This window comes from Lactuca serriola, chromosome 4, assembly GCF_051521515.1.
Source record: "Lactuca serriola cultivar US96UC23 chromosome 4, Lser_US96UC23_V15, whole genome shotgun sequence".
Classification (NCBI taxonomy): domain Eukaryota; kingdom Viridiplantae; phylum Streptophyta; class Magnoliopsida; order Asterales; family Asteraceae; genus Lactuca; species Lactuca serriola.
Window position 1 is genome coordinate 271,330,128 of NC_136411.1, and position 13,914 is coordinate 271,344,041.

Here is a 13,914-nt window from a genome sequence, read left to right on the forward strand (position 1 = left end):
GGAAGACATGTTGAGAGCATGTGTCAGACTTTGGTAAGTCGTGGGACACCCATTTGCCCTTGGTTGAGTTCTCCTACAACAACAACTATCACACCCTGCACCGTTTGAAGCCCTTTATGTTCGTAAGTCCAGATCCCCTGTGTGTTGGGCTGAGGTGGGTGACACACAGTTAGCTAAGGGTCAATTCCCCGACAACACTCTCACAGGCCCAGAAATCATCCGTGAAACCACATAAAAGATCGTATAAATCCGGGAACAATTAAAAGCTTCAAGAGATAGACAAAAGAGCTACGCCGATAAGAGACGAAAACCCTTGGAGTTTCAGGTTGGTGATCGTGTTCTATTAAAGGTCTCACCCTATAAAGGCATGATAAGCTTCGAAAAGTGTGGAAAGTTGAATCCGAGATACCATGGACCATTCGAGATCCTCGCTAGGATTGGTCCTGTAACATACAAACATCGTTTACCCCAAGAGCTTGGTAATATTCATCCCGTCTTCCACGTCTCGAATCTTAAAAAGTGTTTATCAGATGAAACCCTTGTGATCCCTCTTGATGAGATCGAGATCAATGAGAACCTAAATTTTGTGGAAGAACCAGTCGAAATCATGGATCAGGAAGTCAAAAGAACAAAACAAAGTCGCATACCGATAGTGAAGGTCCGCTGGAATGCCAAGCGGGGACCTGAATTCCCTTGGGAGCGCGAAGATCAAATGAAACAGAAATATCCTCATCTTTTTCCGAGTCCATGATTTGTATTTTGTGTTTGAATTTCGGGACGAAATTCCCTCTATGAGGGGATGATGTGACAACCCGAAACTTTATCCATTAAAGTTAGCTGTTTTCCGTCAAATATATTTCATAATTTATTTTTTATTATTTGTTCAGTTAATTTCTATGGTTTAGAAATCATTTAATTTTATATATAAGAGTCGGAACCAAAATCGCGCGAAAAACCCGATTTTTCTTTGGAAAAATCAAAAGTTTTCGGCCTAAGTGATGTTCACGGCTGTAAACTTGTTTACGGCCGTACACTCATTTACAGTCAGTGACAGGTGGCCCCCACCACCGACCATGGAACCCCCTATAAATATGAGCATCTACCCTCATTTACACTTTTCTGGCCGAAAACTCCCTTATTCTCTCTCAAACCTCGCAACCGCAAACATCAAAAACACCCTCTTTTCTTCCAAAAATCATCAAGAATCACCTTTGGAGGTTGTTTTGGAACATCTAGAACACATTTTTCATCGAATCCGACAACATTGTTCTTGAGTTTACGGCCGTTTAACCTTCAAATCATCAAGGGTCGCAAACCATTTACGCCGGTAAACCCTTCAAGGGGCTGTTCACGGTTGAGAACAGTTCACGGCCATAATCCTCTTCACGACCGCAAACCCTTCCTAAGGGGTGAACTTGGCTGAAACCCTGCTTTTCCGATTCAATTGAGTCCCGATAACATTCTAAATTGAAAAGCAAGTGTTTTTTCAACACTTAAAATAATGGTTTCGCTAATAAAATACATATATGTATATAATTGTTGTTAGGATCCCGTTAAGTGCCTGTTACATCAAACCAAGGGTCTTCATTCCAGTTTTGTTGTCTGACATTTCACGCAACCAACAATGAGTTTATACCCTTATGCTTTTACTATTTTAACGTTTTCAGTGGGGATACAAGCCAAACACAAATGATTTGTGAATTAAACAAAAGAATTTCAACCCATTTAAAACTGATGCAATTGATACAACCATACAATTTCCACATTTTTATAAAATATTTAGATATTTTATCCCTTTTTGTAACATGCTGAGCATAAGGGACGTTTTCAACTTATAGCCAAAATTGCATAGTTTTAGATCAATACATAAACCAAGTACGTATCATACATACAAACTATAATAGATATAGTTTGGGATTTCAATACACAAGTTTTATGAATTCAAAGTTATACATTAACAAACATATAAACTATGACAGACTTAGTTTATGATATGTATTACTACTTTTGGACTTTAAGAGTACAACATTAAATAATTATTTAAGTATAATTATTATTACTCTACTGGGTATTCAAACGGATTCAAATACAATAGAACAATACAGAACCTACACGTAAACTAGATTGTACATAATTGTGAGACTCTACTTCAACATTGTACCCTTTGGTGTACTGAACTAAATCCTATCATAGTATAACCAGAGTCTCCTAGAGGGAGAGCGTGAGATTTGTGAATAGTATCTCTTCATATAGTATGTATTATATTTGTATAGACTCACGAATGAACTGACTCTTTTGTGATTCCTTGTACTAGGAATAGTAAGTAGTATCTCCTAACTATACCTATTATTGTTACTAGTAATGTATGTATATGAATGAATGAAAGTATGCCTTTGCTACTTAAAGGTGATGAACTGACTCATAGAACTTTTATGTCCATATATGTATACATAATATATAACCAATATTTAGATGACATTCAGACAAATAACCGATACCCTAAGGCCACATCCAAACAAGGATTTAAAGCGAGCTAGCAGTCCTAAGTCCTTTAAACATTACTTATATAACTATACATATATAGGCATGCATTTGACAATATATAAGTTTAAAAGAAGTTTTGATGACTTGATGTCAATTTGTAAAATGGTTTAAAAATAGTTTGTTTGATATAAACAGTATAAAGTATAAGAAATCTTTTGTTTGAAATATAGTTTGAAATACATGAAAACCTTTGTTTGAAACACAGTTGTAACAGAGTTGGAAAGGAAAGATACAGTATCTAAGACAGTTTGATAAAGAGTTTAACATGTAAAAACGTTTGAGAAAGTCATTTAGAAGTAGTGTGCTTGGTAAAACAACTAAAAGTGTAGTAAATCCATAGTTTGATAGTTATTAATCACATGTGATTGATATAATAACTATCATGATCAACTTGTATTCCCCACATAAAAGCAATTAAAAATATTTAAAAGGTTTAATTAAGGGGTATGAACTCACCTGTAGTGAGTGGTTTGGATGAACGGATGGTATAGGATGCTAAGTGTCAAGTGAAGACTTGAAACCACCTTCTAGCCTACTAGTAATCACTAATCCATCACCTTTTGGGCTTTCATGATCCATGCATGGATCATCCCCTCCCCCTTTGAAAGGAAATGACCTTAATTCATCAAGGCCATCCTCAACAAGATACGATGAATGGTCTCCCACACTAAAGATAGCATGCACTCCATAGTGTCCTTCTAGATCAACCTTATAAGCATTATCATTGGCATATGACACCACTTTGTAAGGACCTTCAACTCTTGGCATCAACTTTTGTTCTTCCGTTTGTTAGGAAAATGTCCTGTCCTCATATGCACCTAAACCAAGTCAGCATCTTGAAAGACTCATGGTTTCCTATGCATGTTGGAATTTTGTTTGTACACGTCATTCATGGCTTCAATCTCCACACGAACGTGTTGGTGTAATTTCATCATGGCCTTCAACTTGTCATTAGTATCCTTGTGAACCAATTCATCCTTTGGAAATGGAATCAAATACAAAGGCATGTAAGGATTCACACCATACACCACATATAAAAGAGAGTGCCCTGTAGCATAAGTAGGAGAATTATTACACGCAAACTCAACATGTACAAGTTTGATGTCCAACTGTTTTTGAGTTTTGCTAACCAACCCCCTCAAAAACGTACCCAAAGTTCTATTAGTCACCTTCGTTCGCACAACAGTTTGTTGTTGATGAGACGTACTAAAAAGTAACTTAGTACCAACTTTCCTTCACAAAGTGTTCCAAAAGTAACTACGTCCCCAACAACTTTAGGCCTGAAGAAATGTTCTTAAAGCACGTCCGAAGTTTTGGTAACGGAAAAATGACCCGCTAAACCACCACAATGAGCTTCACGAATCAGCAACTCCCGTATTGCATGTTTAGGGACACAAAGGTGATTGCCTTTTGATGCCTTTATGGGCTTGATTAAGTGAGTAGGGTTGTGTTTTGGTAAATTAAGCTAGAATAACAACCACAAATGATAGGTGTATGGGAAGAAATAGATAGATTAGTAATAAATATAAACCTACTAAGTTGTATACCTGTGATAACTATCCAAGACATAATATTTGATTGAATGCGTATCAAGAACACGTCTCGACTATGAAAAGTAGTGAACTATAACTATAATTCAAAGTGAAAAAAGGTTCTTTTGCTTAAAATTTTGATCTATCTCTTTTTGCCATGTATACTTGGCTTATATGAAGCCTTTGTTACAAAGTTGGTGGTTACATGCCACCTAACCAACTACTCAGTAAAACTAATAATGAAAATTAAAGAAACTTATAAAACCACACAAAAAAAAAAGTTTGAGATACTAATGAATGAAAAAAGCATCCTAGCTCCATTAAGGAGCAACAAGAAGCATTAAACTCTATCCCTAATCCACCAAAGAGTATAAAAAATAGCTAGAAGGGTGATGAAGCAAAAAGTAACGGTTTTGAGTACTTATGAAGCCTTTAAAAGGTTGATGTAGCCCTCATGCGACCCTAAATCAATTCGTAGGTTACCATGCACAACCCAACCATTGAGTCCAGACCACCTTCTAGCCTACTAGTAATCACTAATCCATCACCTTTTGGGCTTTCATGATCCATGCATGGATCATCCCCTCCCCCTTTGAAAGAAAATGACCTAAATTCATCAAGGCAATCCTCGGCAAGATACGGTGAAAGGTCTCCCACACTATAGCTAGCATGCACTCCATAGTCTCCTCCCAGATCCACCTTATAAGCATTATCATTGACATGTGACACCACTTTGTAAGGACCTTCAGCTCTTGGCATCAACTTTCGTTCTTCCGTTTGTTAGGAAAACGTTCTTTCCTCATATGCATCTAAACCAAGTCGACATCTTTAAAGACACGTGGTTTCCTATGCATGTTGGAATTTTGTTTTTACACGTCATTCACGGCTTCAATCTCCACACGAACGTGTTGGTGTAGTTTCATCATGGCCTTCAACTTCTCATTAGTATCCTTGTGAACCAATTCATCATGTGGAAATGGAATCAAATACAAAGGCATGTAAGGATTCACACCATACACCACATATAAAAGAGAGTGCCCTGTAGCATAAGTAGGAGAATGATTACACGCAAACTCAACATGTACAAGTTTGATGTCCAACTGTTTTTGAGTTTTGCTAACCAACCCCCTCAAAAACGTACCCAAAGTTCTATTAGTCACCTTCGTTCGCACAACAGTTTGTTGATGATGAGACGTACTAAAAAGTAACTTAATACCAACTTTCCTTCACAAAGTGTTCCAAAAGTAACTACGTCCCCGACAACTTTAGACCTGAAAAAATGTTCTTAAAGCACGTCCGAAGTTTTGGTAATGGAAAAATGACCCACTAAACCACCACCATGAGTTTCACGAATCAGCAACTCCCGTATTGCATGTTTAGGGACACAAAGGTGATTGCTTTTTGATGCCTTTATGGGCTTGATTAAGTAAGTAGGGTTGTGTTTTGCTAAATTAAGCTAGAATAACAACCACAAATGATAGGTGTATGGGAAGAAATAGATAGATTAGTAATAAATCAAGACCTACTAAGTTGTAAACCCGTGATAACTATCCAAGACATAATATTTGATTGAATGCGTATCAAGAACACGTCTCGACAATGTCAAGTAGTGAACTATCCAAGACATAATATTTGATTTAAAGTACAAATTAGACACATTAGATGCATCATTGGTTTTATGTCATGGCACAAAGTGAACCGATTTTGAAAATCTATCCACTACCACTATAATGGAATCCTCCCCCCTTTGAGTTCTAGGCAAAGAAATACTTAATTCCATTGACACATCTTGCCAAGGACGAAAAGGAACCGGCAAAGGAGTGCAAACACCATGCTTGAAAGTTTTTTTCATCATTCGACATGTAACACACTTGCCCACTATGTTGGTTACGTCCCCAACAACTTTAGGCATGAAAAAATGTTCTTAAAGCACGTCCGAAGTTTTGGTTATGGAAAAATGACCCGCTAAACCACCACAATGAGCTTCACGAATCAGCAACTCCCGTATTGCATGTTTAGGGACACAAAGGTGATTGCCTTTTGGTAAATTAAGCTAGAATAACAACCACAAATGATAGGTGTATGGGAAGAAATAGATAGATTAGAAATAAATATAGACCTAATAATTTGTATACCCGTGATAACTATCCAAGACATAATATTTGATTAAATGTGTATCAAGTCAAGAACACGTCTCGACTATGAAAAGTGGTAAACTATAACTATAATTCAAAGTGAACAAAGGTTCTTTTGATTAAAATTTCATATATCTGTTTTTGCCATGCATACTTGGCTTATATGAAGCTTTTATTACAAAGTTGGTGGTTACAACTCTTTCTCTCTCTTCCCCTGTTCCATCCTTTGGTGTTCGCGATCTAGTTTTTGATTCATCGTTGCTGCTGTTCGATTGATTTCATCTTCTCCGAATTGCAATTTTTCTTCTGAATTCATTGAATTCGTTGTGTCATGGGTGCTTCTTCCAAAGGAGATCGAAATAAGGAAGTGAAGGTTAAGCCTTCAGATAAGTCCTTAGCTGTGAGATATGTTAGAACTGAGGTGGATGTGAACGAGCTGGTTCCTCCAGGAGTAATCGTTAAGTCCTCTGCTATGATTTACAAAGCTCGTCGTAAGCCTAGTGTTTCGGGATCTGTAGCTTCTGGAATTGGGAAAGCAGAATCGAAAATGGAAGGGAAAGCTTTCAGAGTGAAAAATCGAGCTCGGAAAGTTGTAGAAGGGATGTCTCCTATGGAAGCTGTGGAATGTTATGATGAAGGCGATTTTGAAGATGAAGTTGATGAAGAATCGGAAGCTGTAACTGCTTGGGAATCTGATGCTAGTGGTTCAGTTCTGGGAAATGACACTACGAGGAAGGGTTTGGAGGATGGTGATATCGTAAAATCAAAGGATGCTGAAATTCAAGTTGTCTCGATTCCCTCAGGTAATACAGCTAAGAAAATTGGGGAGGATCTAAGGTGAATGAGGAATTGATGAATCCGAATTTGGAATTAAATATGGCTACAAATCATATGATTAGGGCTAATCCTAACATTTCTGTGAATGAAGATACTAATTTTGTTAACCTTGAGATTGATGATTATTATGCTGAGAAATCTAGGGTTGTTGGTATTGATAAGAATGAAAAGAAGGATATAATCAAAGGTAACAAGATCATTGAAGAATTTATTCCAGGAGTAGGATTTTCGTTCCTCAATGAAACTAAGGGAAGAAATTCATATGCTAGAATCCTAATTGAAATGTCAGCTGAAAAAGAATGGAAGAGGAAAACTGATATTTCAACTTGGGATTTTGTAACTAACTTTGCTGTGATTCAAAGCTTTGATGTGGAGTATGCTTGGATGCCTTCTAGATGCAGCCATTGTAAGGTGTATGGGCACATGGATAAGGTCTGTATGGCTAGTATGACAGTTAATAATTCAATGCAAAATGGGGACAGTGGAATTAGTAAGGAGGCTAAAGGGAAAACTGTGATCTATGATGAAGGGTATACTGAAGTTGTTAATAAGAAAAATAGAAACCTCAAAGATGGAGAAGGCACAAGTAGTTCAATGAGGAACTCAGCTAATATAGTTAATCAAAAAAGCAATGGGAAGAATATTTTTCAAGAATGGGAAACAATTTCAGGGGACAAAATGGGAATAGAGGTGGAAATGGTCGGGGGCAAAATGGGAATTGGAATAACAAAGGAGTGGGTCATTGGAATTTGGAGAAGAACAAAAGATATGAGAAGTTTGTTTCTGGGTAGTATAATAATAATGAACAGAGGAATAATGGAGACAATAAGCAGGGGGAAATAAAAAAGAATGTCAGTGATAAGGCTGAGATTATGAAGAATGTAAAGAAAACAGACAACAGCAATAAAAATAGCTTTGAAGTATTGGGATTGATTGATGAGGAAGTTATAATTGGAATGTAAGAGGATGATAAAGGAGATAAAATTGGTGCTCATTTAGATGATCAGATTAGTACTCACTCTGCTATTGATGACAGCAGTTTGAATCATGATTTGATTCATTCTGTGGGCATTAGAAAAGATGATTTAGAGATGGTTAATGTTGAAAAGAAGATGGATAACAAGAGGAAAGATGATAGCAGCAGTATTAGTTGTTCTTCTCAGGCATTTGAGGTGGTAAATGCCAAAAATACAATTGTTATCCAATGATGTCGATTGGTGTTTGGAATATTAGGGGGTTAAATAAAGCTATTAAGCAAAAGGAGGTTATTGATGTTATAAGGGATAATAATCTGGGAATGTGTGCCGTGGTTGAATCCCATGTCAAAAATTTAAACTTAAATAATGTTTGTAGCAAAACATTTGGTAATTGGGATTGGGTTACTAATAACAGGTACTGTGAAGTTGGTAGTAGAATAATTGTTGGATGGGATCCAAAATTATTTGATGTTATGGTTATTTCTCAATCTAAACAGGTGATACATTGCTATGTAAAATTCTCTGGTTCAAATTATAGCATGTATTTTTTTCATTTATCTATGTTGCTTCCAGATATATAGAAAGAAGGGGATTATGGGAAGATTTGAAAAAAATTAGCTTAATAGTGAAAAAGGAAGTTTGGTGTATTTTGGGTGACTTCAGCGTTGCTTTAAAAGACTCATATTATTCAGAAGGATGTTCTAAAATCCCGAAAGAAGTTGATGAATTTTCTGAATGCATCAATTTTATTGAAGTTGAAGATTTGAATAGCACTGGTTTTCAATTCACTTGGAATAAATCCCCTGCTGGTAATAAGGGCATTCTAAAGAAGTTGGATAGGATTATGGTTAATACGAAATTCATGTATGATCATCCTTTAGCTCATGCAGCTTTTAAGCCTAACAGAACCTCTGATCACTGTCCTGCTATTCTAAACATTCCAAATTATAAAATGAGATGGAAATCTTCATTCAGATTTGCTAATTTCATTGCGGATAAAGAAGAATTTTTGCCTATGGTAAAGGATATTCGGTCTACAACTATTGATGGATTTTTTATGTTCAAAGTTACCAAAAAGTTGAAAGTGTTGAAAAAGCATTGTAGACAATTGTGTAATAATTTCAGAGGTTCAGGAATGAAAATTAAAGAGTTAAGAAAGGAGTTGGGAAATATTCAGATGAAAATTGATCAGGAGCCTTTTAATGCCACATATAGCATGCTAATATTCTTTTTCGAATATAATGTTGCTTGTAATGATGAAGAAAAGCTGCTATCTCAAAGATCTAAGATCAAATGGTTAACTGATGGGGATAATAATACAAAGTTTTTTCACAGTTGTTTGAAAAGCAGGAATAATAGAAATCGAATTTTGATGGTTCTTGATGAGGATGGAAGATGGATTAGGGGGAATGCTATGAAGGAGAAATTTATTAATCATTTTAAGAATTTCTTGGGTTGTGAAGATGTCACTGATTTGTCTATACTTAATGATGATTTTTTTCACAATAAGTTGGATAAAAAAGTGGCAATGAATATGATAAGGGTGGTCACAGATAAAGAAGTTAAAGTGGCTATGTTTGATATTGCTGACAACCATGCCCCTGGACCTGATGGTTTTTCCTCTAAGTTCTTTAAGAGTGCTTGGAGTATTGTTGGGCCTGAAATCTACAAAGCTGTGAGGGATTCTTTTGGACAAGCAAATTATTAAAGGGTATTAATGCCACAAGGATTGTATTGGTTCCTAAAGTGGAAAATCCGAGGAAAGTCACTGAATTTCGGCCTATTGCTTGTTGCAACACTTTATATAAGTGTATCAGCAAGATAATAGTTAACAAAATAAGGAACAACTTAGGTGACATAGTTAGCCAAAATCAATCAGCCTTTATTCAAGGGAGATCAATTCTCGATAATATCCTTCTTGCTCAAGAATTGATGGTGGGATACAAAAGTAATAGTGGAGTGCCTAAATGTACCTTAAAGATTGATATTCAAAAGGCTTATGACACTGTGGACTGGAAATTTCTTAATAGGATTCTTCTGGGATTTGGTTTTCATCCTGTCATGGTCAAATGGATTATTGCCTGTACTTCTTCTCCTTGGTTCATGCTGAATTTTAATGATGAAGACAATGGATACTTTGAAAGAAAAAGGGGGCTTAGACAGGGAGATCCTTTATCTCCCTATCTGTTCACTTTGGTAATGGAGGCCTTCAATCTAATTCTTTTGAAGAAAAATGAAGAAAGCCAAAGCTTCAAATATCACTGTAAGTGTGAATCTCAGAAAATCACTCATTTATGTTTTGCAGATGATTTATTAGTGTTTTCTTATGGCAATGGAAATTCTGCAAGAGTGATAAAAGCTGCACTTGATGAATTTAAATCTGTTTCTGGGCTGAAAGCTAGTATGGAAAAAAGCCAAATTTTATTTAGTTGTGTGAAGCCAAACATGAGAAGGATTATTTTGGGAATGTTACCTTTTGATATTGGTAAAATTCCCTTTAAACACCTTGGAATTCCCATGTGTGTGAATATGCTTTTCAAAAGAGATTGTAAATCTCTTGTTAATAAGATTAAATTGAGAGTGTGTAATTGGAAAAATAAGATGCTTTCTTTTGCTGGGAGATTACAGCTCATAAACTCTGTTTTGACTTCAATTCATGTTTATTGGGCTTCAATTTTCAAAATCTCTATAGCTACTATAAAGGAGATAGAAATGATTTGTAGAAGTTTCCTGTGGGCTAATGGAGAAGTGGTTAGAGGGAAAGCTAAGGTTAAATGGAGTGATGTTTGTAAACCTAAGATAAATGGGGGACTTGGAATTAAGAATTTGAGATTCTGGAATGATGCCCTGTTAGCCAAACATGTTTGGAATCTGATTAATAATAAGAATTCTCTGTGGGTTCAGTGGGTGAGAGAAAATTATATCGGTGACAGGAATTTCTAGGATATATGGCAGAAGAGAAGTATGAATTGGACTTGGAAGAGATTTTTGGAGTTGACAAAAACAATTAGACCTCATGTTGTTTCATGTATTGGAAATGGAAGGAATACTTCTTTGTGGCATGATTGGTGGCATCCAATTGGCATTTTAAGTACAATTATATCTAGAAGGGATTGGATTAGAAAAGGATTTAATGACAATTTTGTAGTGAGTGATGTTATGACTAATGATACTTATAGATGGCCTGTTGAATGGGTGATTAAATTCCCTGGATTGAAAGATGCTCCCATGTTTTGTAATATTGGTAATCAAAGGGATATTACTGTTTGGAGGGATATGAAAGGCTTGAGTAAAAGATTTTCATGCAACAAGTTTGGAGAGATATCAATAATTTTGGAGGCAAAGTCAGTTGGTTTGACTGTGTTTGGTATGGCAATTGTATTCCCAAAAATGCTTTTATCTTGTGGCTTACAGTGCTGAACAGACTGAAGACCCAAGATCGAGTAAAATTCTGGGAGAAATCAGGTTCCTTACTCTGTCCTTTCTGTTTAATCACTCCTGATTCTCATGATCATCTTTTCTTTCAATGTGAATTCTCGAATGTTATTTGGAATCAATGTTGTTCTAAGGCTTGAATTGACATTTCTTATAATAATTGGAATGACTTAGTTCTTAAATTGTGTTCAATCTTAAAATCAAGAACAATTGAGAATTTGATCAAAAAATGGGTGTTTGCTAGTTGTGTTTCTCATATTTGGAAAGAAAGGAATTCGAGGATTTTTTTGTAAAATGAGAAAATCGAATGATGGAGTGATTTCTTGTATTGTGAATGAAATTCAATTGAAGTTGCTAGGGTTGAGGAAAATGAATGTTATGGTCAGTGAAAAAAATTTACAGACGTGGGGTATTTTTGGAAAAAATGATTGTAAATAATGAAGTTCTTTTTCAGGGATAACTGTTTTGTTACAGTTTGTTTTGATGATTGGGATGATATGGAGTTGATGGTTAGTATGGCTGTTATTAATGGAATTTTGTTTTGGGGGTATTTTCGGAATGGCAGATTTAAAGGAATTGACGGATATAAAGGAATTGACGGATTAACTCACTGGTTTAAGAGCTTGCTCTTGAATCAAGTGATTTGTACCTTTGGGATTTTTTTTTGGATATGATCTTAATTGAGAATATTCAAATGGAAAATCCTAGACATGTGATTGATGCCATGTCTAGTCTGCAACTGGTTCTGAATTTATGGTGGAATTGATCGAGGGATTGCTTATAGGATGATTTCTATTATGATGAGTTATCTTTTGATGATGAAGGATAAGAGAAGGAAAAATAAGGGATGGATACAAGGGCTGAAAGAAGGTAGAAGCTACTGGATTGGTTTCTTGATGATTCTGCAGTGGAATTTGCTGAAAGTTTTTTGTGTTTTTTGTTTCAATATTTTTGTCTTTAGTTTGTTTGGAGTTGGGTCTTTATGGCATTGGTTCTTAAGACTACACTATTGGACTGTGGGTTTTTTTAAGGGCCTTACCCATTGCTTTGGTCTTAATGGTGATTGGTGGTGTGGTTATTGCAAGGGGATGAAGTTACCTTTTCTCCCACTTTCAATAAGTCTTTGGTGTAGTCTTATGAACATTAAGGTCTTTTGGGGTATTTGGAGGATTGTTAAGATGTTTAAGAAATGGCTAGGAAGTTGGTTATGGATAGGTTGGATATGTTTAGGATTTTTGGGATGACTATTTTATTTTTATTTGTATTTGTATTCTTTTATTCTTTTTAATAAAGTTTGCTGAGCTTTGGCTCTTTCAAAAAAAAAGTTGGTGGTTACAAGCCACCTAACCAACTACTCAGGAAAACCAATCATGAAAATTAAAGAATCTCATGAAACCACACAAAAAAACGTCTGAGATACTAATGAATGAAAAAAGCATCCATACTCCATTAAGGAGCCACAAGAAGCATTAAAATGTAACCCTAGTCCACCAAAGAGTATCAAAAATGGCTAGAACGCATGATGAAGCAAAAAGTAACGGTTTTGAGCACTTATGAAGCCTTTAAAATGTTGTTGTATCCTTCATGCACCCGTAATTCAATTCGTAGGTTACCATGCACAACCCAACCATTGAGTCCAAACCACCTTCTAGCCTACTAGTAATCACTAATCCATCACCTTTTGGGCTTTCATGATCCATGCATGGATCATCCCCTCCCCATTTGAAAGGAAATGACCTCAATTCATCAAGGCCATCATCAACAAGATACGGTGAAAGGTCTCCCACACTAAAGGTAGGATGCACTCCCTAGTTTGCTCCTAGATCCACCTTATAAGCATTATCATTGACATGTGACACCACTTTGTAAGGACCTTCAGCTTTTGGCATCAACTTTTGTTCTTCCGTTTGTTAGGAAAACGTTCTTTCCTCATATGCACCTAAACCGAGTCACCATCTTGAAAGATACGTGGTTTCCTATGCATGTTAGAATTCTGTCTGTACACGTCATTCACGACTTCAATCTTCACACGAACGTGTTGGTGTAGTTTCATCATGGCCTTCAACTTCTCATTAGTATCCTTGTGAACCAATTCATCCTTTGGAAATGGAATCAAATACAAAGGCATGTAAGGATTCACACAATACACCACTTATAAAGGAGAGTGACCTGTAGCATAAGTAGGGCAATGATTACACGCAAACTCAACATGTACAAGTTTGATGTACAATTGTTTTTGAGTTTTGCTAACCACCCCCTCAACAACGTACCCAAAGTTCTATTAGTCACCTTCGTTTGCACATCAGTTTGTGGATGATGGGACGTACTAAAAATTAACTTAGTACCAACTTTCCTCCACAAAGTGTTCCAAAAGTAACCCAAAAACGTGGAATCCCTATCAAAAACAATAGTTTTAGGTATATTGTGCAAGCGAACCACCTCTTTAAAGTACAA